The following is a 26,692-nucleotide window of genomic DNA, read 5'->3' on the forward strand; positions in this document are numbered from 1 at the left end:
ATAACTCCTAAAACTGAGTGCAGGCAACTCCTCCCATGAGATCCAGCTTCCTAGGGTCAGGGTGAATCAGCCAGGTTTGGGGGTTGCCAGCTGTCATCCTACAGCTGGCGCGCCCCTTACCAAACAATTATCGTGAGGGAGGATTGTCCAAGTCAACACCCCTTGACCCACAAAACTCTGAGTGGGTGAGGCGAGCAGCTCCCCAAAGGGGATCAATTCCCAGCCAACCACAAGTCCCATAACTCTGAAGCGCTGTTCCATGGAATCCCCTTACAGCCCAAGGTGCCTTGGGCTGAACACTTATAACATAAACACTACCTACCCCACCCCGCACCCACCTGCCAAAGTGACCATACTAACCATCAAGGTAACCACACAAAAAACAGCGCCCACCAAGCAACCAGTGGAGTTTAGGCGAAACAACCTCCCACCAGGGTGGCCAGAACCTAAGGGGTATACTCGTGGGTCAAATGGGCCATAAGCCAGAATTTGGCTTTAAAAAAGCCAAATCTGGCCACCTACCCTCCCACCCAGAGCCAATAGGTGGGAGGCCAAAATATCTACTCAGCCCCGAAACTGGTGTCTGGCTCTCCTCCACTGGACCAGGGTGGGGAGGTGGGTGCCAGCACTGACAGGGCCGAAGATGGGAAAGAATGAGCGGGCTGGGAGACTGAAGGGAGAAGCCTCCCTCCCCACTCCTGATAGGCCACTTCTTCACGTGCCCTCTGATGGCATGCCCACTTGGCCTCATCCTCCTGGCATAACCCCGCCTCCCTGCCGACCAGCTAGGGTGAGACTAGTAAGTGGCATCGTGTTTTGCTCGCCCTGGTCTAAACTGTGAGGATATATGAGCACGACTAACAGCTTGATTCCATGCTTATGTACTCAAAGGTTCCACTGAATTCAATTGTATGCATGTATGTATGTTTGTATGTATGTATGTATCTGGCATATTTAACTCCCCAAACTTGTGTCTCTGGACGATTGAGGTGTCCCTATATCTCACTATGTGTTATCAGTTTTTCCCTCTCCAAGGGAATCCTGGAAACTGTAGTTCTGAGAAAGAACGGGGGTGGGGTGGGGGGTTCCCAATAGAGATTTGTCAGCATCCTTACCAAACTAAAATTCCTAGGATTCTTGGGCAGGTAATGGCATGCTTTGACATCCATGACAGTTAAACTATTATAAAATCAATATGACTTCGTAGCTATGCCTTGAAAAAATTGATGCAACTTTTGCAGGATCAAATTCCTTCAAAGAACAAGCACTGAACATTTAATATATTTGAGGGAGAGAAAATATCCCCTCTTTAATATCTGGTGCATAAGTTGAGAAGGAATTATTGGGAAGCAGCTCTAGGCAGTATTCATTCCAAAACAACAGCAATCCTGGGGGCTGTAGCTCTCTGAAGAGGGCTATAGATTTCTAACAGAAAATTCTCAGCTCCATCATCGAACTGCACTTCCTAGAATTCTTTGAGAATTTACATTGGTATTAAACCAATATGAGTTTGTAGTATATTTGGATCTCACAGGGCAGTGACTTGTGCTGATACTAAAGAAGGAACATGTAATAGATGCATTATCCACCTTCCTCTCAGTCTAGTGAGGAATACCAGGCAAAGAGAACATGTAAAAAATGCACACATGAAGTCACAACTGCCAAACTCTATACTTATTTTAGCCTAATTCCCAGTAGACTTATGAGATCACCTGGCATTCCGTGTGTGTGTGTGTGTGTGTGTGTGTGTGTCTATACATGTGCATACACATGTCCCCTACTATCAACTTCACAATGCCTGGACCAATATGAACCAAACTGGCTATAGTTGTAGGAACACATAGAGACACCTCAATGGGGGAGTTTGTGATACTGTCATCCACCCCAATTCAAGATAGTGGACACATAAATGTTTGAGGCACAAGAGTTCTAACTTGTGGACTGCTTAACCAATCTGAACCAAATTTGCTACAGGTGTAGGGACACATAGGGATGCCTTGATGCATAGTTTGTGATGATGTCATCCACCCTGACTCAGGATGGTGGATGTGTGAACATTTGAGGAGCAAGAGGTCCAACTTGTGAACTGCCTAACCAATTTGAACCAAATTTGGTACAGTTGTAGTGAGTGACACAAAGGGACACCTCAACAGCATATTTTGTTGTTATGTTGTCCACCCCAATTCAAGATGACGAAGGCATAAATGTTTGAGGTGCAAGTGGGCTAACTTGTGAACCTCCTAATCAATTTGAACCAAATTTGCTACAGGTGTAGTGACACATAGGGATGTCTCAATGGCGTAGTTTATAATGATGTAATCCACCCTGACTTAGGATGGTGGATGTGTGAATGTTTGAGGAGCAAGTGGGCTAATCATCTAACTGATATGAACCAAATTTGGTATAGTTTTAGTGAGTGACATACAGGGAGAGAAACCTCAACTGCACCCCTCCCTGTATGTTACTCACTACAACTGTAACAAATTTGTTATGATGTCAACCACCCCAATTCAAGATGGTGAACACATGAACATTTGAGGTGCAAATGAGGTAACTTGTGGACCGCCTAACTGATTTGACCCAAATTTGCTGCAGCTCTAGGGACACATAGGGTCACCTCAATGGCATATTAGTTTGTGACGACGTTGTCCACTCTGATTCAAAATAGTGCACGTGTAAATATTTGAGGTGCAAGTAGGCTAATTTGGGGACCGGCGGCTAACTGGTTTGAACCAAATTTGGTACAGTTGTAGTGAGTGACACACAGGGACAGCTCAACAGCGTGGTTTGTGATGACATCATCTACCCCAGTTCAAGATGGTAGACACATGAATATTTGAGCGCAATTGGGCTAACTTGTGAACTGCCTAACGGATTTGAACCAAACTTGCTACAGGTGTAGGGACACATAGGGACGGCTCAAAGGCATGGTTTGTAATGATGTCATCCATCCTGATTCAAGATGGTGGATGCATGAACATTTGAGGCACAAGTGGGCTAACTTGTGAACTGCCTAAATTGGAACAAATTTAGTCCAGTTGTAGGGATAGTGAAAGGGAAGTTTGCAACTTCTAGAACAACTTACTAGAACAACTTCTTTGATCTGCTTCCTTCCTTCATTTTTAAAAAACACTCTGTTTCCTTTATTCTTGTATATAGGTGCATGCATTCATTTTCTGAATTAATCCAAGCTAAATGGGCCTCATTTGGTTCAAGTTCTGTGCATTCAGAAACAAACATGACATCTACAGAAGCCATGTTCAGGTGTCACACACACAAAAATCTTCTGTACATACCTAGAAGCGCTGAAAGCATTCATGCAACCCTGGTGTATCACTCACCCCTCTACCAAACCACTCATGGTTAGAGTGGTGTTTGAAGAAGAAAATGCTGTAACCATGATGGCAGCTGCTTCTGTGATCAGCAGCCTGGAGAGTGCACTAATACTAACAGTTCAAAGATGCTAAAGATCTATCCACACAGTGAGGCTGTTTTCACGAGCAGCCTAGCTCAGGCTAGGGCACTCCTGCACAGACTAATCATGCTCCTAAGCCCAGCCCTTTGCTGAGGTTAAGGGAGCAAGCACTCCATTAATCCAGCTCCTGGGATCATGTGTCTCCTCAGGCTGTGTGCATACAGAGGAGACACAGAGAGGGGGATCCCATCATGCACCATGCTCATGGCACAGTGCATTGTGGGATATCTGAAAGGCAGGAGGCATCGTCTCAATCTCCAGAGCTCCGCACTGTGTGACGCAGCGTGAATCATCTGGATGTGTGGTCCGTGCTCCTAGCAGCATTTCTGTGATTGTCTGGGGGTGGGGAGGTGAGTTGGAACAACCTTCCCCCAAACCTGACTGCCACTCCTCACCCGCCTGGTCATGTGAATGGCCCATTATGTTCGGCAGTCACAGAATCTGTGTACAATGTATGCATGTACAGATCTATATGTACATACAGTTATTCACAGATTAAGTTCAACATACACCAAGGAGTACACTTTCTATCTGGACCCTGCATTTGAGGGGTAGTGTACCCAGCCTCACTTTTAAAATGAGCACGTGTACATCCATTCACAAAAAAGTACATGTGTACAGACACCTGTATGCACATAGAACGTAAATTGTGCAGAGATGCTTGGGTTTGCTTGAGTTATAAGAAAAAGTAACTGCTTTTCCACTTATTTCTTTGAAGCCATGCAAGGAAATATGGCAGCAACATGTAGCAAGAAAGTCTGACTCCCACCATCTAACCTTAAATGATGGGGTCCATTTCTGATGCCTTATGCTAGGCATAGAAGTCCCATCTGGGGGCATGTGAGGCATGGATAGGTGGAAGTAGGTGTCTAAAGAGAGGCCAGTTTTTTCTTCTTCTTTTATGCTGCTATACAGACTCATAATTTGATTCTTTACATTTTTAGTTTTTATAGGTGTTCCATCCACATTAGCATGTTGCATATGGCCCATCTGCATAGAAGCAATGGCAGCGGATTTAAGAGAAGTCAGTTCACTAACCCCATCATTTAGGAGATTGATTATATTAATGTTCATGAATAAGTGTATAAAAACCTTTCATTTTGATGAATATAACTTTAATTAACAAATGGCACAGTCATATTGTTGGCTTGCTATGCTCTTGTCTTCACTTCCTGTGAAACCTCTCAGGTACACTTTCTACTCTGTATATAACACCATAGTATTATGCTTCATAGCTACCATTTCCCACACCCAGAACTCCCATATTGTTGAATAACTGGTACTACAGCATGTACTGTGTCCCAATGTAATTTTATTGTATTTATAGCAACCCCTGCTAACTTGGCAAAGAGGCACCTTTTAATGTGGTGATTCTCTTTATTTAGCAGGGGGAGAGTAACTGGCCCTATCTACCCCCAGCACAGTACCTCCAGTGACTGTTGCTGGTGTCTATCTTATGTTTCTTTTTAGATTGTGAGCCCTCTGGGGACAGGGATCCATCTTATTTATTTATTATTTCTCTGTGTAAATCGCCCTGAGCCATTTTTGGAAGGGCGGTATAGAAATCGAATAAATAAATAATAAAATAAATATTTGCTTCTTTCTTTGTTCTGTGTTGGTTTATGCTTTGTTGAGCTGCCTCTCTCTAGCCTTCTGAGATTGCTTGACTGTTTGATTGTACAAATTTCTTTTCCTAACTGGCATTTATCATGCTTTTTCATCAGCGACCTCAGCATCTCAAGGCTTATGCTTGATTTGGCCAACCCTCTGGCATTTCATGTTTTCAAGGCTTTTGCCTACAATAGATAGCTTCCCCCGCCCCAAATAATTGTTTTGTGTGTCATGATTCTGCAGAAATCAGCCTTTTCCAAGGCTGTCATTCCAACATCTTTCTAAAACAATAATTTTCTAATTCTAAAATGCTGGTATAATTTACCAGCATGCTTTAGCAGTGAATAATTTTAAAACAATGCATATTTAACGTTTGCCTTTAAAAATGTATCCAAATATTTCCAAAGCATATTAGATCATCCTTATGTTTTTAAGACACCCTTGATGTTTATAGAATTACTTATTTCAATTTCCATGTTATTAAATTTCCTCTCATTGCAAACAATGTCCATAAGAAATGATCCAAATTCTAATTTAAAACTCCACATCAGGACTTATTGTCAGGGCAACACTGCATGTTGCTCATTTTGAGAAATGGATCTGGTCACCAAACATATCTGAACCCTGCAGGCCTTACACACAGAATGAGTTGAGCTTCTATGGAGTGCAACCAGCTTCTTCTTTTTGACACTGGGGTGCATTAGGGAAAATGGATGTACCTGCTTTTAAACATACATTTCTTATGTATGTTCATAATTTCTTATGCCTAGTTCATACATAATGCCAAACTGGAGGTAGCAAACCTGCAGTTTCAATTATTTATTTATCATTTATTTAAAACATTTATTCCCTGCCCCTCCAGTACATTACTGCTCAGGGTGGCTCACAACATTTATAAAACAGTTACAATATAAAATCAGACAAATAAATTTAACCAAATTAAACAAGTTAAAAATCCAAGCTAAAACCACAATCAAAATTAGCTTTTATTATTCCAAATTAAAATCTTAAAGCTAAAAACTAAAGCTAAAAACTATAAACTAAATACTAAAGAACCTACTAGATATACACAACAGGTGAAACATTAAAAAGCACCTTTTAAAAGATGTTTTTTAGTTTTCCGTGGTTCTTAAAAACACTGATAGAGGAAGCATGGCGAAGCTCTTCAGGGAGGGCGTTCTAAAGCCAAGGGACCACAACTGAAAAGGACCTGTCTCTAGTCCCTACCATTTGGATCTCTGATAGTGGTGGGGCCATGAGCAAGGCCTGAGATGATGAACGGAGGTTCCTGGGAGGTTCATATGGGTGAATGCAGTCCGAAAGGTACCCCAGCCCCAAGCCATGTAGGACTTTAAAGGTCAATAGCAGCACCCCATGCCACAGACGTTATGTTAACCACCCAGAGATGAAAGTTTGGGTGGTTTATAAATGTTAATCATCATCATCATCATCATCATCATCATCGCCTTCGATTCATTGCCTCACACATGGATACTAAAATGTTTAGAAACAACTGGTGTCAGCAAAAACATTCAGATGTTTATTTTTAAAAAGCAATGAGCATGTGGAGTACACAGTTAACAATCAATGGCGAGACACTTGGACAGGTTAGCATTAGAAGAGGCATTTTCCAAGGGGACTCACTATCCCCTCTGTTGTTTGTAATTGCCATGACTCCACTTTCACAAATACTAAACAAAACAGGCCTCGGATACCAAATATGTAAAACATCAAGTAAAATCAACCATCTGCTGTACATGGACAATCTGAAGTTGTATGGAAAGTCCCAGTCAGAAATAGAATCACTGCTAAACACTGTCCGTATATTCAGTAGCGATATAGCAGTGGAGTTTGGACTAGACAAGTGTGCTGCATTAATAATGAACAGAGGAAAAATAACAAAAACAGAAGGAATAGAACTGCCCAATGGAAGCAAGATCAAGAACATAGAAGAGAAAGAACCTTACAAATACTTGGGCATTCTCCAGGCTGATAACATTGCACATGCTGAAGTTAAAAGAAAAATTGGAAGTGAATACATCAGGAGAGTTAGAAAAATCCTCAAGTCCAAACTCAATGGCGGGAACACCATACAAGCCATAAACAGCTGGGCTATACCTGTTATCAGATACAGTGCAGGAATAATAGACTGGACCCAGGCAGAGCTAGAGACATTAGATCGTAAGACCAGGAAAATAATGACCATCAATCATGCTCTGTACCCCCGCAGTGATGTAGGTAGGCTATACCTCCCTCGTAGCTCAGGTGAAAGAGGAATGCTGCAAGTCCATCAAACAGTAGAGGAGGAGAAAAGAGGCCTTGAAGAATATATAAAGGACAGTGAAGAAGATGCACTTAAAATGGTCAGTAACGAGAAACTATTCAACACCAATGAAACAAAGCAGGCCTACAAGAAAGAACAAGTCAAGAAGCGAGCAGAAAAATGGAGAAATAAGCCACTGCATGGTCAATATTTGCACAATATAAGTGGAAAATCAGATATCACCAAGACCTGGCAACGGCTTAAGAATGGCAACTTGAAGAAAGAAACAGAAGGTTTAATACTGGCTGCACAAGAACAGGCACTAAGAACAAATGCAATAAGAGCAAAAGTTGAAAAATCCACAAGAAACAGCAAGTGCCGCCTTTGTAAAGAAGCAGATGAAACAGTGGACTACCTAATCAGCTGTTGTAAAAAGATCACACAGAAAGACTACAAAGGCATGACAAGGTAGCAGGGATGATACACTGGAACATCTGCAAAAAATACAAGCTACCTGTAGCCAAAAATTGGTGGGACCATAAAATTGAAAAAGTGGTAGAAAATGAAGATGCAAAAATATTATGGGACTTCCGACTACAAACAGACAAACATCTGCCACACAATACACCAGATATAACTGTAGTCAGAATAAAGAAAAACAAGTTAAAATAATCGACATAGCAATACCAGGGGATAGCAGAATAGAAGAAAAAGAAATAGAAAAAATCACAAAATACAAAGATCTACAAATGGAAATTGAAAGGCTGTGGCAGAAAAAGACCAAAATACTCCTAGTGGTAATTGGCACCCTAGGTGCAATTCCAAAACAACTTGAAGAGCACCTCAACACCATAGGGGCCACAGAAATCACCATCAGCCAATTACAAAAAGCAGCTTTACTGGGAACAGCCTATATTTTGTGACGATATCTATAATGACCAACAGTACTGATGATAAAATCCAGCCATCCCAGGTCCTTGGGAAGGACTCGATGTCTGGATAAAACAAACCAGTCAATAACACCTGTCTCACTGTGTAAAGAAGAAATAATAATAATACAACCGCGGTTTTCCAAACTTCAGTTCCAGGAGAGGAGAGCCCCTCCCTGCTGCTTGGCCTGCAAGGCAGATCCCAGGAAACTGCACAGCCAGACTGTGGTCAAAGCATCACCATGTCAGTGGGGCAGCTGCAATTGGCTGCGATCTGGAAGGGGGCGTGCTGAGCACAATCACCCATCTTTGGAGCGCTCTGCCCCCTTTCAGAAGGGAAAGGGCTTTTAACTCCATTTAAATGCTCTGCGATGTCCTTCCATGCCATGCTATGGCAGTGCTTATTCTGCAAGTGATAGCACCACCATCCCACAAGGAGCCTGGCACCCTTATAGTCCCACACAAGCACAAATTCTGGTGTTGGGGGGCCTGGGGGCTTGGTATTCTGCTGTTACAAAGGGAGGGGAGTTAAACATGGATACTTCCTAGGAGGAGATGTGTAGATGAAGGAGGGCAAAGGATGCTTGGGGTGGAGTCTATCCCACTGTAATCTGGGAAGGAATAACCATGGCAAAGCAGTCCATGCAGACCCAACTGAAATCCTGCTAACAGGCAGCTTGTTGCCAAGTGGACTTGCCCTCTCATGAGAGGAAAGGTCTTCTGGGGAAGGCTATGCACTTGTAAAAGCATTGCCCAACCCATGGACTGCGAGTTGACAAATTGAGCCAGCCCAGCCACCCATGCACCCAAGGTGGCCCCACTTGTGTGGGACCTCCAACTCTCAATGGTAAAATGGTAACAGATCCCCCTTAACCTCCCCACCCTCATTCCCTGTGGAGACTTGCCTGCACCCAAAGGACATCTAGATGCTCCGTGTGCCATAACTTGGCCTCGTGCACAGAGGGGGAATACACAGGGGTGGACCTTTAAACCCATTCAAATTTCAAGGGACTGGTACAGTGTTGTATCGTATGCAGATCAGCCATCACAGGGAATCACAGGAGAGGGGACCCCCCATTTTAAAGCACCCCCGGGACAGAATGGTTGCCATTTTGGGACATGGGCAAGGGTACACATGTCCATATAAGCTGGTAGGGGGCATATTCCGACAGTTACCCGGCAACAGCGGCCAGGACAGCCGTCTCCAGGGTACACCTCCTCACAGCTTTCCTCCACACAGCAATCTTGCTTGATATAGAGCCCCAGTGGCCTGTCAATCCCATGAGGGAATGATTGGTGGGAAAGGGGGATGTTTTGCCATCAGGCATCATGACTGAATTTAATCAGCAATTCTCTCCCCTCCATTCTGATGGTTCTTCTCATGAGCTGAAAGGGGGTGTCCCGATGGCCTTTCACTCTCATTGTTGAGCAGTGCACTCTTGGTCAGGTGGCCCTAACTTTGCAACAGAAGTTCACTTTTCACATACTAGGGCACTACTAACTCCAGCAACCAGCCCTGCTCATGAGTAAGCCTAGGGAACACAAACCCCCAAAGGAGAAGGGGCTGAGCTCCATTTCCCCAACCTTTCAGTACAAAAAAATAGAACTTTGATGATCAAGTATCCCTGGGTCTGCCCTTTACATCCGTCCAGGAGCACCCACCTTCCCAAAGTAGTTGCACTGATGGGGGAGACACCAGGTTCAGGGACAGACCTTTAAACCCATTCAAAATTCCCGGGTTAGGTCTGGCATAGTGCTGTATGCAGATATGCGGGTGCTCCCTTCCCCAGCATTTCTGTAAAAAATATAGAACTTGGCTGCTTGCAAATCCCTGCCTGCTGCTGCCTTTTGCAGCTGACCCCAGGCATCCCCCCTGCCCCATTCTCTCCTCCCAGCACTGTGATGGGGTGCCCTGCTAATGTAGCCATGTGTGTTTGTACTTGTGAGCATAGATCACTGTCACTTCCTTATTGGGGAGCAAAGAACTTAGTGCCTCTCCTGTCATACCATCCCCTTTCTCTCCTGCTTACAAGGTGGGAGGGGGCAAGGGACAGAGTGGGAGGAGGGAATGCCTCTGAGTGACTGTGCAGCTTCACGGGCCGACATGTCTGGGATGGGACGTGGCATCATCCCTGTTGCCTGGCAACTCCATAGCTGCATAGCTGACAGGAGGGGCATGGCTTGTTCTCCGAGAGGTGACCAGTGAGAAGTGCCAGAGGCATGGTGCAGCCACATCATCAGGCAGGTCTGTGCCACTGCTTCTCTGATTGTGGTTTGAAAATTGGCGTGAAACTGCGGTTATGGCTTCATCTGGATTCATACGCAACGCCTTGGTGGCCAAACCTCACGTCTCGGCAGCAAACCTTTGTGTTAACCGAAGGTTCAATTTGGAATTTGGTGAGGCAAACCGGAGGCCGCTTTCAGCCTGAAACTGCAGTTTTGTGCATGCAAACATACTGCAGTTCCAACCTCTGCCCTGTTTAACTCCGTTTTGGAGATATGTGTGAACTGGGCCTTTTTGTACACTCCAATCCAATCAAATCTTTATTACAGCCAAAGGCCAGCAAGCTTTTTGTACACTATAGTGTTTAAATGAATGTGAATCTATATCAAGGAGGAGAGCAGAGAAGGTGATATATCCTAACAGCTGAAGTTTGTCTATTTGTGTTTAGAAAGTTGCCCATTTAAGGTTTCTGTAGTCTGGCCTGCTTCAGGACTAAACGGCCTAAAATGCTCAGGGGAAAAGAGAATAAGAAAGATGGAGGGAGAAGGGCTGTAGGGGAGGATATAATAAAATAAAGAGGTAGGGTGTGTGTGTGTTTCAGTCCTGCCTAGTCAGAATAAACAGTGCTAAATTAAAATATTTGAGGCTCCACGGATTTTTTTAATAACGCAAGACACAAAGTTACACATCCATTATCCCTTTTCTAAGCTTGATTTCACCTCCCCATAATGCCTCAGGCTTCTACACAACTGGAAAATGAGATCCATCTCTCTGATTCTGCAGGCTTTCCTAGACCAGGGTATTGTAGTTCAATGTTTGTAGTTGTGATTCTAGGTGCTTAAGAAAGGAAAACTTTACCAGCTGCAACAATTCTACACTGCTTTTTCATTTTGCCTTAGCTGATCAAACTGTGATTTAGAAATGATGAACATGTTGCCTCTGGATAAAATAAAATTAGCCCATCAATATGCATAATATAACAAACTGGTTATGGCAGGTATGTGTTGCTAATTTTCTACAAACTAATGAGTAGGGATAATTTTCTTAAGAGCAATCACCAAAGGTGCACCAGGAAACTGATTTGCCAAAAGCATGATATTGCACAATATATAACTATGTAAAATGAATCACTATATGTTCAGCAAGATATGGCTCCATGGTAATAATGCTGAGATTATAATGCTTAAAGTATTTTCACCCACAATTGTTGGATCCAGTGATCATAAAGTTAGACCATGGTTGTCAAAAGAAATTATTACCCTAATATTTCAGTTTATAAGATATCAGTGTTGGGAATAAGGAAACATTTTCTCATGTGATGAAATATGACTAATAATTGTTCCGGTAGTTATCACTGAAATGTCAGTATTTGCCCGAAGTTAAAATATGTCACTGGTGTCTGAGAAGCTATGAATAGATTGCTAGTTTTGTATTTGTTACTTCAAGATCATGCATTGACTGCTATTAGATATGTCACAAGTCTAAAACGGTTATTATTATCAATCCTAATTTTTTGTTTTTAATTGCAGCAAATTGGTTTGATCATATTGTTAACTAATTTGGTGAAAGGAAGCAAATGTACTCAGTTACCCGGTCCTTGGTGCAAGCTGATTTGTGGGCCAGACTAAATGACGGGAAAACTGTGATTTTGTAAGTGGGCAGTGCTGCTTTGTTAAAGCATAAATACAACTCCTGGGGGCGCTATTCCAATTGGGACTGTACTTGGATACAGGAGGGAAATCTTCCCCTCTTTGGCATCTTCCCATCTTTTGGCAATCTAGATCTCTCTCGCTCAGAGAGAGTGAGCAAGAGAGAGCGCAAACTGCTATTTGCCTTCCAGGACAAAAGGAAATAGTAGCTCCAAGACGTTTATTCACAACCTGAAAATTGTGAAGCGGAAGTCTAGAAAATACCCTCTCCCAGGATTTTATTGTATGTTTTTAACTTTTGTAAACCGCCTTGGGGTTATCTTTTTAACGAAAGGCGGTATATAAATGCAAAAATAAATAAATAAATAAATAAAATCACAGTCCTGATTTGACCCCACCCCCATACAGATGTGAGGGGGAAGGACACAGTTTTTTGGGGAAAACAATACAATAGTAGATCCAATCATGGATCTCAAACTGTTTTATATAGTATATAATGAGGTGATTCATACAACTGAAAACTGGGTAGAACAAATGTCCAACCCAGGTTTGGGAGCTGTGTGTGCTGCCAATTTTCAGATGTGTGGGAGAAAACAACTAGGCAGGGAGAGGGAGAAGTGATTGTGTGGAATCAGGGTGGGGCGGGGGAAGCTGGGTAGGACAGCTTTTCCTCCTACCTTCATCAAATGCTGGGCATGAAAGCTGGGTAGGACAGTGCTGTCCTACCCAGCTTATCCTCCTACCTGCCCCCCCCCAAATCATTTACCAAACTAGCTTTTAAATCAATTTTTAATGGAGGGAACCAATTTGTGCGCACATTTTATCTGGGTGCATGGATTGGTTCCCGCCATTGCCATTATTTGGGCCATGTGAATTTGGGCTGACCTAGATGGAGACTCCACAATTAATTTGATGTCTGAACTGGAGGTGCCCAACAACTCCTCTTATGTGATTCAACTGGATCAGTTTCCGTTTGTGACTCCTGAGGATGTGGACAAGTTGCCTAGAGTGGTGAGGCGATGAAGTCTACCACTTGTTCTCTTGACCCTTGTCCAACATGGCTTGTTCTATCTAACAGGGAGTCTGTTGTAGACAGCCTGATGGAAATCATAAATGCTTCTCTGAGGGAGGGCAGGATACCTCCTTGTCTTATGGAGGCAATCATTAAAGAAGCCTGCATTATATCCCTCAGCGATGAGGAATTATAGGCCTGTTTCTAACCTCCCATGGCTGGGCAAGGTAATTGAGAGGGTGGTGGCCTCTCAGCTCCAGGCGGTTTTGGAGGAAACTGATTATCTAGACCCATTTCAAACTGGCTTTCGAGCGGGCTATGGGGTGGAGACTGCCTTGATTGGCCTGATGGATGGTATCCAATTGGGAATTGACAGAGGAAGTGTGATTCTGTTGGTCCTTTTAGATCTCTCAGCAGCTTTCGATACTATCGACCATAGTATCTTTCTGGAACGTCTGAGGGTGTGGGGGGTGGGAGGCACTGTTCTACATTGGTTCCACTCCTACCTCTTGGATAGATTCCAGATGCTGTTGATTGGAGATTGTTGCTCTTCAAAATCTGAGCTTAAGTATGGGGTCCCTCAAGGCTCCGTACTTTCTCCAATGCTTTTTAACATCTACATGAAACCGCTGGGAGAGATCATCAGGAGATTGGGAGCTGGGTGTTACCAGTACACTGATGACACTCAGATCTACTTCTCCATGTCAACTTCTTCAGGAGCTGGCATATCCTCCCTAAATGCCTGCCTGGAAGCAGTAATGGGCTGGATGAGAGAGAATAAACTGAAGCTGAATCCAGGGAAGACGGAGGTACTTATTGTGCAGGGTCAGAAATCTAAAGACGATTTTGATCTACTTGTTATAGATGGGGTCACTTTCCCCAAAAAGTAACAGGTTACAGTCTGGGAGTACTTCTGGATCCACACCTCTCCCTGGTTTCTCAGGTTGAGGCGGTGGCCAGGAGTGCTTTCTATCAGCTTCAGTTGATACGCCAGCTGCACCCATTTCTCGAGATCAATGAGCTCAAAACAGTGGTACATCTGTTGGTAACCTCCAGACTTGACTTCTGTAATGTGCTCTACATGGGGCTGCCTTTGTACATGGTCCAGAAACTTTAGCTGGTTCAGAATGCGGTAGCCAGGCTGGTCACTGGGTCATCTCGGAGAGATCGCGTTACTCCTTTACTGATGGAGCTACACTGGCTGCCAATAGGTTTCTGGATGAAATACAAAGTGCTAGTTATAACTTATAAAGCCCTAAACAGCTTAGGCCCTGGGTATCTGAGAGAGCGCCTTCTTCACTATGAGCCCCATCACCCATTGAGGTCATCTGAGGAGGTCCATCTCCAGTAGCTGCCAACTCGTTTGGTGGCTACACAGAGACGGACCTTCTTGGTCTCTGCCCTGAGATTGTGGAATGTGCTCCCTGCTGAGATACAATCCTCCCCATCTCTGGCCATTTTCAAAAAACCCATCCTTTTGCCCCAGCTTTTTCAGCTTCCTAAATTTTTTAGGTTTTAATCTCTGGTTTATTTTTAAATTGTTAAATTGTTTTAAGTTTTTTGTATATGTTTTAAACTTGCTTTATGCTATTGTTAACAGCCTAGAGATGAAAGTTTGGGGTGGTGTACAAATTTGAGAAATTAAATAAATAAATAAATAAATAAATAAATAAATAAGTAAGTAAGTAAGTAAGTAAGTAAGTAAGTAAGTGATCGATCCAAACCAGTTAGCCATTCCAACAAATAGGTGAGCCATTTCTGTGAGCCACTCTGATCTCTGACCCAATCCAATAAATATGTAACAATTCATTCATTGCCCACGTTGCAACTTGGTTACTTCACCATGACTGCACCCATGACGCCAGTAACACAGGAATCTTTGGATCATGTGTCCAGACTAGATCATGTGGGTATAGTACACATACATACACACATACACACACACACACACACACACACACAATCTTCACCCAAAGACCGTGAAGGGATGGGTACAGTACTTCCCATGCCAGAGCAAGCAGCCCCAATGGAGCAGGAGCACTAGCATGAGATGTACCCATGGTGTTTGGCCCATCCTCTATAATAAAAGGCTTGAGTGTGCGCCCGTGTCCTTTTCCGGCCCGTGTCTTTCTCGGCCGTTCTGGGCATGTGCGGAGTGCATGCCCAGAACGACCGTGAAAGATACAGCCGCCCAGACACTGGCGGCCATGTTCAGCAACAGCAGGGGAACTGGGAGGACACAGGCAGCAGCGGGGGAACCGGGAGGGCTGAGGCGGCAGCGGGGGAACTGGGAGAGCAGCGGGGAACAAAAAAAAAAAGCCGGGGAGAAAATAAAAGAGTTAAAAGATGGGCCCGCGGGGGGACCGGGAGAGCAGAGACAGCAATGGTGGGAAGCGGCAAAGCAGAAACCGGGGAGAACTCTGGGCGGCGGCGGCAGCGGAACTCTCCGCCCAGCCACCCGACAAACAAAAGGGTGGCAGGATCCCTCGCTGCCCGCTTCAATTCAACACGATGGCGCCTCCCTGTTTTGGAAGTGTTTTGGAAGGAAGCCTTCTGCGCGCGCACTTTTGCAGAGCAGACAGACGGCAGGGAAGGGGGCGGGCGGGCGTACATCCTGCTGCCGCGCCGCCCGCCCATTTGTAGAGAGCGTGGTCAGTCCGGGGCGAGATTTAAGGGGGCAAAAGGGGGCGGCAGGGAACTATCCTGCCACCCGATTACTTTAACAGGGAGGCGCCATCGTGTTGAATTGAAGCGGGCGGCGAGGGAACCTTCCGCCCGGATTTTTTCAATAATTACAGTCACTAAAGTGGAAAGAGCGGGAGGGGTAAGTAAAGCCCCCCCCGCCCTAAATAGAAACCCCCACCCCAGTGCCGAACCAAAACCACCCCAAGTCCGGGGGACTGGGCCCGCTGGCAGCCCAAGGTGAGGCCGTGAGCAGCACCCCCCCCACTAGAGCCCGTTATTAAAACGGGCTTACAAATACTAGTTTGATAATAAAGATAATAATATACACATGATAAACAAATTTCAACATTAATGGTGTGTGATCCTACTGGGGGTCCTGCTGGGGGTGCAGCATATGGCAGCAATCACATTGCAAAGGTATCTTAGGGGACAGCCTGGGGTTTTTCTGCATTACATAACACAATCTGTTCCCCTTTTACAAAAAACTAAAGGCAACCATCTTATAATTACACTGGCAAACCTATTTATCTTGGTTTAGCAAGCCTTTGGACTGAAGCATTTTAAAGGATTTTTTAAAGACCTGTATAACCTTTAAGCTATCTGCTCAGTACTTGTTCCGTGCGAACAATGAAAAGAATGGAGTAAGGAGAGGGTTGTTTTCCAGTTCTCAACATGATTGTGTTTGGCATAGTCATGTCTTTCAAAACAATTCTTCTTAATCAATTAATATAGTTTTAAAGGCCAAATGGAGAAGCGTCTGGAAATTTTCCTTATCTGTTTCTAGAGGAGCAAGCTGGGAATATCAGAGTGAATGTGACAGGCAGTATTATTCAACTTTGCTGCCATCCTTCTCTTGCCACTCAGGAACCTTTACAAAAACTCTGAGTAAAATAAACTGACACCTCAATTCCCTGCCCTGTTCACTGTTAATAACAGTGATGACCCCGACCTGAGGCAGCTGTTTTCATATTCCAGACGATACACCCCACCTATGGCCATTCCTAAGGGACATCAATAGGGAAGCAGCCAGACCTAATAACTGAACAGCTTGACAGCCAGAGCACAAAAATAAAGAGCACTTTCCAAAGTGTCCTTAATTAATCAACACATGTCCAGCTGAGGCAATTAACAATACCCTCCATGTTGTTCCTGTTACATCTCACACTCATGCTCAGCATGAAGTTTTATTTGCCAAGGATATTTTTGTTGAGATTGTAGCCATCCAGAATCCTGGGTTTATACGGTTTCCAAATGAAGCTGTGAATCAGTCTGGAGCCATTCCCAATACTAGAACCACTTGGGTAGGAAGGACAGAAGACCAGTTCTTTAGTTACAGCCATTGTGGAGGCAGCTTCTGCACCTCATGGCCTTGTCTTAACCATACTGGTAATATCTGATACCACATGGATCAGACTGCTGAAATGACTACTTTCCATACCAGTGTCACCAATACTCAGAGGAGGATTAAATTTGCTTTCTTTTTCCAGTTCCATCTGATGGACACTGGGTGATTTTAAAATAGGTTTGGTACAGTCAAAAATGAAAACACTATTATAATAGCTAAATATATTTCAAGTTACTACTAAGAAGTATATCACATAGGGCAGAGGATCCAAGCCCACTTAAAAGAAATGTTGCCTGAGACAAACTAGAGGGGACATTTAACTTCCCTGAATGTAAGCAGATGCTGAGGAATTTTTTGAAATGATGAGGCTGCAGTTATTTTGCCTTCTGGCCAGTGTGGAAGAGGTGTCAGTTAAGTGTTGCCAATGACTTTTACACACTAGTCACAACCAGACATTATTGAGCACAGAAGTGCTCACACTTATGGCTCCAAAAGCGAACAGGAAGCCCCACCCTGGTGCTGTCAATCACCCCCTTCTGCCAGCCACTTACAATTACAGTGCCATTTGTGTGAAGGGGTACACTGTAACTAGTGATGGCCGGTACTTCTGTGAGCAGCAGCCTGGATTGCCCAGAACATCTGCTCACAGAGCACCAGCCATCATGGTTACAGTGCTTCCGTCTTAACACAAACAACACTGTAGCCGCGAACAAATGGCAGGAAGTGGTGATTGAACAATAAGTAATGAAAAGACCACTTTAATATAAAATGCATTTAAAAGCCCATTGAAGAATGTTATCTCCTGCCACTAATGATGTAGTAGGAATTGTAGTAGTAGTAGTAGTAAAATTATTAATTAATAATAAAATAAGCCAGTGTATACAATGCTTTAGAGCATGGTGGTGGGGGACAGGTTTAAACTGTAAGAAATCTACAATCTAAAGGTTGTCTCTGTGAGAGAACAAAGGGAAAGAAAAACAAAGAGTGATGCAAGTATAAAATGGATGAAATGTAAGCAAATGCACTAGTTCTAAATACTTAGACTATTTCACTTGGGGTTGGGATTGAAACACTTGCCTAGATGAAGACTACGCAGGGGGTTCATGAGAAAGCAATATTTTGTTTTGAGATTTTTAAATTCATGTCAGAATACATGTGGATTTTTCATTTCTACTGGAATATACTCAGGCTAAGGCTTAGCTGGGTCTTCCAAGGCTCCAATAGGTGGGGATTGGCCACCAAGAATGGCTCTTTCAAGGCCCACATGGTGTGAACTTGCCACAAAAATGCCACTGTCAAGTGACTGTTCTCAATTGATTGTAAGGACTTCTTCCCACCTCTCAGTGGGACATATAAGAGGTGTCCCCTACCTGTTGATTATGCATCATCTTGCTTGCATGCAATGTTTCAGCATCGTTTATTACTTAAAACACAAGCCTTGGCAAAGAAGTTTCTCTTGGCTGCTTTCCCATTTGCTTCTCTCCCGCAGCAGGCAACTCCAGAGGCTGTCGGGGGAGTGGAAGGCAGCATGCAGATGGATGGGCTGGAAGGCTTCAAAGAGGAGCTGCCAGCTGCTTTTTATCAGCAGTCCTGCAGCAAAAAGAAATCCCTGTTGTGCTGTTGGAGAATTAGCAGCTTTCGCTAAATGGTTGGCTCTCTTTCCCCCTTCTGTGAGCTATACTCCTTCTTCCTACAAGCCACACAAGTAAAATGAAGGGGAAGCCTCTTGAGCAGAATCAGCCCTCCAGTGACCAAGCTTAGAGCAGCTCCAACTTGGTTTTGGTATTCCTACTTTTCGATAAAAACTCATGCCAGGAAAACACCACCATGTTCTTAATGCTGGAACCCATGCCAGCCATGCACTTGTTCAGTGTATCTAAATGCATGAGGTAGAGTGCTGCAGTCACTTAAGTACGCTTTTCGTTCTTTCTTTATTTTTAAAGATGCATAGACACAAAGGCAGTTTGGTAGTGAGCCAAGATCTACAATTTTAAAAAGTTACACACCATGGACCTTGCCTCTCACTGTTTCTCCTGTTTTCTGTCTGAATGAAGCTCTACTGTAAATTATATGAAGAAAGCCATTTTTGTCTAGCAGGACCTGTGGGGAAAATAGAATTAACAGGAAAGTAAATGAGCCATTTCTGAGTAAAGGGACTGCCTCTCAATGCATCCCTTGTGCAATGCTGCTGGTGACTCTGAATGCTATTGGTCTGGAAATAACATTGCCATCTCTGTTTATTGCACGCTTTGTAATAGTTGATGTTGTGATTTTAACTCCCAGTTGTTGAAGCTTATAATAATTGGTGAGGTCTAGTGGTTTCATTAAATATTTAAAAGGGTATATTTCCTACTTGCACAGCTGAAGAGGAAAGATTGGAAACTGCAGCCAGCTCTGAGGACTGAAGTAATATGAGGGCAAATCATGAGACCCAAACACTTGCATTGCTTTTAAATGTCACATGATAGCAAAGCCAGTCTCACTATGGTAAAAGGAAGGTTTCTTAAGCCATGATGTTCAGATGTGCAGTGCTGACCGTAAATAATTCCTAGGCCACTGTCCCCTATGATTTGAGCTTCATTTATAACGTGGCTTTATTTACATTGTAGCCACCAATAGACAGTTCTGATCAAACTATCAAATGTATACTTATAAAGAATACATTTATAAAGGCTAGACTAAGTTATAAAGGCTAGACTAAGGGCAGCATCACATGGAATGGCAGGAAGTACAGTTCTGCCAACAGCCAATTCCCAGCAAGCATGCACTCCCAGCATAAGCCACCAGCTCCTCATTATTTGTATCATCTGGATCCACCAGTGTTGAAGGCCTAAGCAGCTCTTCCCTCCACCATCCAACACTGCTAACCAACATCTGAAGCTGGGTGGTAGTTGTAGATGTTGGGTGGCAGAGCAGAATGCTGCTTGGCCACCACACACTGCTGGGTTTTAACGACCCGAAAGGCAGGGAACTTGCAATTTGCACAGGAAGTGTGCATTTGCTGGGAACCAGTACCTGGAGGAAGCGTACTTGACGCTGTTACATGTGAAAGCACCCCAAATGTCTCTGGGGTACTACAAACTAAAAGAATGAATCCCATGGTAATATGAATGAAATTTAAATTAATCAATACCAACACACGAGAGAATTTTATCAATGAGAAACCTTTTTTCCCCCTTGTACACCTCTATCTCCTAAATTCCCTCACAGTAGTCAACATGTACTGGAAAACATCACATTTTGATGATATAAGGATATGGAAAGTCTGAATAGCTATGACAGTCCCACAGAGAAAGGTGCGTAGAGCAGGTGGGTGTCCAAACTACTTGTTTAAGGGAGATCTACATTGAGCTATCCTGCTGATTTTCAAAAGCAACTGCAGAAACTGGATTTAAGCACTGGCACCAGAGTGAGGGTATTTAATATGTTCCACCCACACCAATTTACTGATTTAAATTCCCCCTTGAAGCTTGTTTTTTGTCCTGCTAGGTACCTATATGTACCTTTCTCTGCAAGGCAAATAGCAGCTTTGTGGAACATCAGTATAAATCAGAAAAAAATTCCCCTATTGCTGCTTTTCTGATCCAATCTCCCAGCTGCATTTAAGTGAAAATTAAATGTCAGGAGATCCAGTCACAGATCTCTGGCATGAACAGTAGTTTTGCAGACATTGGCTGATAACCTGAAAAAGTACAGCTCTTTTGAGGATTAGACAGCTAATCATCATGAAAAGATGCAAGAGGGCATTGCACCATCTGGACAACCAGCAACTTTGCCCACAAGAACTGACAGTCCAGATGCTATAATTTGCCATCTGGAAAACCTACCTGACTAAAGCTGTATGCATGCTTCACAGCTGCAACAGCACTGGCACTCACACAGGAGTCAATTTTTGCTGATCTCCCCTTCCCCAAGAAGTACCCTTTGCTATCCATAAATATGTCTTTGAGGGCTGCATAGGCCTCAGGCAGATATTTTTGAGTGGCGCATGACACTTCCAGGAGAAGAAGAGATCAGCAAAAATCCACACTCCTGCACAACTGCCATAGCTGCATTAGTAGGAGCATTCTGCTTCCAAGGTGCATCTTACCTAGTGAACATGCTGCCTTAGTCAGGATTTCAGCCAATATCTACTGTATCAGCAACTAGAGTTTAAAATGCAGGATGCAGGCTTTTGAGTCACAGACGTATCTTCTTCATGCTTGATGAAGACAGAACAGATAGCTCGCAGTGTTTATCTGTTTCTCCCATGTCTGCAAAACGGAAGAAGTGAGCTGGAGCAGACATTAAATTAGGTTACCATCACACCATGTAGTTCAGTTTCCGCTTATTCAGAGTCGCCACCAGGGACGGAGCAGTAAATGAAAAGCTTTGGAACACATAAGTAACTAGATAATTCATTGGCACTATAAGATTCTACTGTGTTGGCTGAATGAGATTCTCTACTAAATCTGTACTAAACCTGCATTAATCAGCACTGACAGAGGAAGATTCAAATCAATGAGCTTCTCAGTTTTGATAAATGAGAAGATTTAGATAAATAGTAATGAAATCCCCAAAGCACTGACCCTAGAGATCTAGCAACATGTCCAAGTCACTATTGTCAATTAGTCTTCCAAGAATATCCTTGTTAACAATGCATACAGATATACACACAGATATACACACAAGCTTCACAATGCATGCAGAGTTAAATTCACACAAGAATATCCAAACATCTGTTTAATTTTACAAGAGAAATATATCTTCATTTTCTTTGTCTGTTCGTGCATAATTCATTCTATCTTTGAATTTCAGGAATAGGAAAATATTTGCCTTTGTCTTACCCTTAAAATATAAAATAGTCATTTTTTGTTTTCTTAAATTATAACCTAAGAAGGAGAGTTCTGTTTCAAACTAGCTATTCTTTTTAATGAGACTACTCTGCTAACTCTTCTGTACTGCAATGCAACACAGTGTCCATCAGTGGTAACTTGCTGTTCAGTATTTAATGTATTTTACTCCACAATATCAGTTTCTGAAAGTGTAAATCATGACTGAACAAATTCATACTGAAATTGTTGTTTTGGTCAATTAATGATGCCTTTTGTCTATCTAGCTAAGAAGTACAATTCGGGGAAAGATGTATTTTGAACGCCCAAAGATGAGAACTTCAAAGTGTTTGCTCTGATTGAGACTAATAACTAGGATTTTGAAATGTAAAACACACACTTCTAAATGGTAATTAACTAAGAGTAATGTTCACATTTTACTTTTTATTTGTTGTTGTTTTTTTGTAAAAATAGAAAAAGAAAGCTGGAATCATACTCTTTTAATGAATCATCCATTGTATAGTATTAGCAATTCATTATACAACTTTCTAATAAAAGCTGTTCCCTCTCATAATTTGAAAGTGAAATGCTGCTCTGCCCAGCATGGAATGCTGTTGGGCGGGGTGGGGTTTGGGCCTGGGCTCCATGGAGGCAGGACGCCCACCCACTTCATGTGACGAGAGAAGCCATGTGACTGGCACCCTATTCATGTGATGGGAGAGGCCATGTGAACAGCGTTGGAGACCACATGACCAGTGCCAGCTAATAGGGAGTGGGAGCCATACTTTGAATTCGAGTTCCAGCAAACTATATGATACTGCCAGCTGATGCATGCAAAAAAGATTAACAATTTGAGGTATTACCTGTTTCCCATGGCAGGGAGTTATTGGCGCTTGATTGGTTCACTGTGTTGTATCATGTTTATGTAGGAAATTGTGTACCCACCACTACATGTGGCCAATGAACATGATCTGAGGACACATGATATAGCCACCTTGGTGAAGCTATGTAAGTCTATGTCTGGGGAGGAGGGGCAAGATGGTGACAGGCTAATAGCCTAATTTCCAAGCTCCTGCCTGTGCTCGGATGTTCCCCCACCCCAGGCATGTCATCCAAGGGGCTGACCCCCTCCCAGGGGGAGAAAAAGACTACAAAAGAAAGAGTCCCAGCAACAAGAGCCCACTTGAGAAAGGAGGGGGAAGAACTAGGAAGAAGAAACAGCTAAGGATTGAAAACTTCCTCCCCCCATCTAAGGCAGTGCCGTTTGCTGTGAGTACCAAGAACACATTCGCAGCCCTAGCCACGGAAGCCCCCACCTCCAAGCCGGCTCCCCAGGAGACAGATATCAAACAATCCACCTTAAAATTGTCTCATCAGAGAGAGGAGGAGGGAAACTCCCTGAGACAAAGGGTCCGAAGCTCTACAGCTGGACAAGTACCCCGCTCCCAGTCTGACCTTGTTACCCAGCAGCTAAGCGATGCTTGCCTTATCTCAGCTGAAAGTCTGATTTTAATTTTAGGGTGCCTGAACCAAATTGGGGAACAAATAGAGAGTTTAACACAGGCATTTGCCCAGTTAACAGCTAGGACCCAGCAAGGGGTTAACAGCTCAGCTGATGTCAACAGCGCCTGGCCAGTCCTTCCCTCTGATTCAACATCTGACTCACTGCACTGGGTTCACCCAGAAGCAGCTGGAAATAACAGGAAAAGCTGCAAAGAACCTTGCAAACCCATCAGACTCTTATCCACTTCTCCAGGAAGGATTCATATTTATGGGCAAGCAAAATAAAGATACTTACCTCGCTTTCAGAGTTTCTAATCCAACCAATATCCCCCTCAGAGATAGAGCATTTTTACTTTCTGCCAACACAGCTAGACCATAAAAGGCTATTCATAAACTTTAAATCACCAAGGGTGCCCACACAGCTAATACTGTCAGCCCAGCACTTGAGACAATTCCACATTACCTCGCACCTTGTCTTTAAAGATTTCGGCTTCAGACCATTAATTAAGGGCCTCAAAAACATTAGCAGCAAGAATTCTGGCTCCTACATTAACAATAAACTGCCTCCTTTGAGCCATAGCAGCGCCTCACTAGCTGAGGCTCGGAATGCTCCACCAAGGACACCAATCCAAAACAAGCCCTCCAGCCAAGATAAGCCACAACCAACTCTCTCTTCAGAGTTGGCTGACTCCCAACCCTGCAGAAAAGATGACTTGCTTCAATTAAAAAGTAATCTTGCTGCACTTTTGAAGAGATTGAGCCCCAAAAGACACAGAGATGGTTATTCAGCCACAGACCCTACCACAGACTCTGAATCCGATCAAGAATTATCTATGGAAGTTCAGCTAAAATCACCTCCCAAAAGACTTTTAAAAGTGAGCACCAATGATCTTGCAGCTGAATCAGGATCTGAAACGGATCTGGAAAGTGACTATGATCAAGACCAATCCCCCAGGCTCCTCTCTATCTCTAACGAATATCCTAGGACACTCAGGACAGAGGCCCCAGAAGTGAGTGAGGGACCTCCGCCGGGGCCACTACCTTGCAAGAACTGTACCCTGGAATGTTATTTGCCAGTGACCCACACTTGGACAAGTTCACTGTGCTGCTGTGCTCAAGGAACCCGTACATGCCAACCACCTTAGGGGAGGGTCTCCAGCGCCCCCCCCCCCCACATCATCATCTCAAATTGACACACATCAGCTCAAACACAAACAAACTTGGATACACCTGAGAGTAGGATGTCCCCCCAGCTCCATTTGTCCCCCTACTTGAGTCACAATCAACTGGAGGATGAGGCTTCTTTGGGACAGTCATCACCTCAGAGGCAACAACAGATGCATACATCCCTGGAAGTAGGCTGAGTGTCAGAGGTAGGGCCCCCTGCAGTGCCCCCATTGATTCTGCCCTTTCTGTAACCAGCACACAAGGCATGGGTCCAGGAACTCTCCTCGACATCAACCCCCTCTCTGATACCTTTGCCATGCTAACCCCTCCAGAAGGCTCGCCTGCATCACGAGGACCTACAACCCAAACTGCAGAGATTCCCTCCGAGGGAGGACTGGTGCTCATAGAGGTGGGTGTCCAGAAACCTGGAAGTGCTCCACCTGCTATCTCCCCTCAGGACTTATGCTTCCCACAGCAACCCTGTGAGGACCCAATGGCATCGCAGAATCCCTCCACACAACTGCCACCCTTTGGCCCTGCACAATGACATCCTCCAGACCAACATAGTGAGTTAAATGTGAGTTAAATGTGATGTAAACAAGCTCATATCATGGAATCTCGCCGGCTGGGTTCATTGCAGAGATTAAGACTGCAACAACTTCCTCTCACAATTTGATATTATCCTAGCCCAGGAAACCTGGACAGCAGCTGATCTTACACTCAATGGATTTCACTCATTCTCTTTGGAAGCGATACCTGGGACTGGGTGTGGAAGGCTCAAAGGAGGCTTGGCAATACTTTTCTCCACCTCCCTGAAGGCAACACAGAGGCATATATAGGAATAATAGCACCTAGGGCAAGCACTGAAACTGCGCCCCCTGTCCAAACATCTGACATCCATCTTTCAGATAACTTTGAAAGGTGAAAAATACAAGTCAAGCTCATTAATCTTTTAATATTTCAAAAACTATTTAGCAGTGGGTGTAGCCAGACCAAAAAATGCCGGAAAACTACAAATTTCAGTATGCTGGGGCTCATGAAATACCCAAATACTATGTGGAGGTGTACTTGGAAATCTAAACAGAAGTGCCTGTCTAATTATCTACTATGCATTGTAGCATCACTATTACATAAGTTTGAAAAATAAATGGAGAATTTGACTTTTCCCTAATACTCTGAAAATAATTAAAGGATATGCATAGTAAACTGTGTCACTGCTTGGAATATATTCTAGTATTTCAGAAAGACAGTTAAAATGAGAAAAAGGGAGCAAGAAACTCCCAGTGGGCCTTACTACTAAGGATTTCACACTGATTCAAAGACAAACTCACCATTAATAGCCATCTTATTAAGACATCACATTTAACTCACTTATCACAAGAAGCAAAGTAAGAGCAAATGAATACAATCCTAGCTCATAAGCTTCAGCTCAGTATTCATAATCCCTGATTCTCTGTACATAGTATCAATCTGAATATGTGTACAGTGACTTATATTATTATTATTATTATTATTATTATTATTATTTTAAAAAATTAACTGTAGCCACTTTGGGGGGCTTCCTAAAGGCCGTGAGGGTGGTCTGCAAAGGTTCCCCTCCCCCCACTGGCCTCTAGGGCCTCACAGGGACCATTTGAACATGTGCGGTGGCCATTTTTAAAAAAAATGGCAGCTGAAAACAAAATGGTTGCTGCGCATGCTCAGATGACTTCTGCAAGGCCTGGCATGGTCTAGGGCCTCACAGAGGCCATTTGAGTATGTGCAGTGGCCATTTTGCTTTCAGCTGCCTTTTTTTTTAAAAAAAAAATTAATTTTTAAAAATGGTGCCCCCCTTCAAGTGACATACACTAGCTATGCCCCTGGGGCGACACTGTTCCCCCCTCACCTCATTAAAACAATATGCTATGGCTTTGCTAATCCATTTTGACCCCAACTCCTTTAGAAAAGTTAAAAAGTAACTGCGGATACTCACTGAACCCAGAAGAAAAGTGCAGGGGAAGTGATGTAACACCAGAGAA

At 43.6% G+C, this 26,692-nt stretch overlaps 1 protein-coding gene across 2 annotated transcripts in view; it reads left to right on the plus strand.

Moving 5' to 3' along the window:
• SPON1 (spondin 1) overlaps positions 1–26,692 on the plus strand; it is a 541,453-nt gene that overhangs the window by 443,393 nt on the left and 71,368 nt on the right. The window lies entirely within an intron of this gene.

This window comes from Hemicordylus capensis, chromosome 1, assembly GCF_027244095.1.
Source record: "Hemicordylus capensis ecotype Gifberg chromosome 1, rHemCap1.1.pri, whole genome shotgun sequence".
NCBI classification, from domain to species: Eukaryota; Metazoa; Chordata; class Lepidosauria; order Squamata; family Cordylidae; genus Hemicordylus; species Hemicordylus capensis.